Genomic DNA, 1,952 nt, shown 5'->3' on the forward strand with positions numbered 1-1,952 from the left:
TACCTTTAGTAAAACTTTACTTGCGTGGGATATCAAAGAGATTGTCCGATGATTTCCGCATTCCGTTGGGTGACCTCTCTTTGGAATGGGCACAAATATGGATCTCTTCCAATCAGTTGTCCAGATAGTTGTCCTCCAAATTTCATGGCAGAGATAAATGAGTGCCTCCTGTGCCACCTCACTTTCTTAAAGAAAGATTTCCATTTTTATTCCATCAATTCCTGGTACCTTGTTCTTTGCCAGTTCCTTCAATGCACCTTGGACTTCCTCCTTCAGTATCATTGGCTTTTGATCATATGCTACCTCTTGAAACGGTTGAACATCAACCATTTCCTTTTGGTACAGTGACTGTGTATTTCTTTCATCTTCTCTTGATGATTTCTACATAATTTAATAATTTTCCCAGAGAATATTTCAATAACAAAAGTCGAGGCTTGAGATTTTGGGTGGAAGTGATAGCTAAGTGGCGGCGGCTGCTGATTGTGTTCTACAGGGACAGGGACAAAGTCAGGGAAGACGGTTGCTCTCCGGGAACAGTATCTCATTCCTTTCCTTTGATTACCCGTGGTGCAGAGAGTTGGGGCTGTGGTAGCAGCTGCAGTGACATGTCCAGCATGAATCCTGAATATGATTATTTATTCAAGTTACTTCTGATTGGAGACTCTTGGGTTGGAATGTCTTGCCTCCTCCTTAGGTTTGCAGATGATTCATACACAGAAAGCTACTTCAGCACAATCGGTGTGGATTTCAAAATAAGAACTATAGAATTAGATGGGAAAACAATCAAGCTTCAAATATGGGACACAACAGGCCAAGAATAATTTCAAACAATCACCTCCAGTTATTATAGAGGAGCCCATGACATCATAGTTGTGTATGATGTGACAGACCAGGAATCCTTCAATAATGTTAAACAGTGGCTGCAGGAAATAGATCGTTATGCCAGTGAAAACGTCAACAACTTGTTGGTAGGAAATAAATGTGATCTGACCACAAAGGAAGTAGTAGACTACACAACAGCAAAGGAATTTGCTGATTCCCTTGGAATTCCATTTTTGGAAACCAGTGCTAAAAATGCAATGAATGTAGAACAGTTTTTCATGACGATGGCAGCTGAGATTAAAACGTGGATGGGCCCTGGAGCAACAGCTGGTGGTGTAGAGAAGTCCAATGTTGAAATTCAGAGCACTCCAGCCAAGAGTCAGGCAGTGGTTGCTGCTAAAATTTGCCTCCGTTCTTTTCTCACAGCAATGAATTTGCAATCTGAACCCAAGTGAAAAACACAATTGCCTGAATTGTACCACAACAGATTCTTATCGTCTCCACAAAGGTCAGAGATTGTAAATGGTCAATACTAACTTTTTTTTTATTCCCTTGACTCAAGACAGCTAACTTCATTTTCAGAACTGTTTTAAACCTTTGTGTGCTGGTTTATAAAATAATGTGTGTAATCCTTGTTGCTTTCCTGATATCAGACTGTTTCCCTGTGGTTGGTTAGAGTATATTTGGTTTTGATGTTTATATTGGCATGTTTAGATGTCGGGTTTATTTAGTCATCTGAAGATGAAGTTCAGCCATTTTGTATCAAACAACACTACCAGTGCCTGTCACTTTCCATGCATAAAGTTTAGTGAGATGTTATATGTAAGATCTGATTTGCTAGTTCTTCCCTGTAGAGTTATAAATGGAAAGATTACACTATCTGATTAATAGTTTCTTCATACTCTGCATATAATTTGTGGCTGCAGAATATTTGTAATTTGTTGCACACTATGTAACAAAACAACTGAAGATATGTTTAATAAATATTGTACTTATTGGAAGTAATATCCAACTGTATGGTGATAATATTGTTTTAATTCTATGGTTAAAGGGAATTATAACCTTGCATTACACCCAAGCCGTTTGTGTGTGCAACCAGGGCATCTTAGAGCCGCATATAATATGCTTTC

At 38.7% G+C, this 1,952-nt stretch overlaps 1 pseudogene; it reads left to right on the top strand.

Annotated features, from left to right (window-relative positions):
- The first annotated feature begins 605 nt into the window (after positions 1–605).
- Positions 606–1,222, top strand: LOC102842410 (annotated as a pseudogene).
- Positions 1,223–1,952: the final 730 nt, after the last annotated feature.

This window comes from Chrysochloris asiatica, unplaced genomic scaffold, assembly GCF_000296735.1.
Source record: "Chrysochloris asiatica unplaced genomic scaffold, ChrAsi1.0 scaffold00161, whole genome shotgun sequence".
In the NCBI taxonomy this organism is placed as follows: domain Eukaryota; kingdom Metazoa; phylum Chordata; class Mammalia; order Afrosoricida; family Chrysochloridae; genus Chrysochloris; species Chrysochloris asiatica.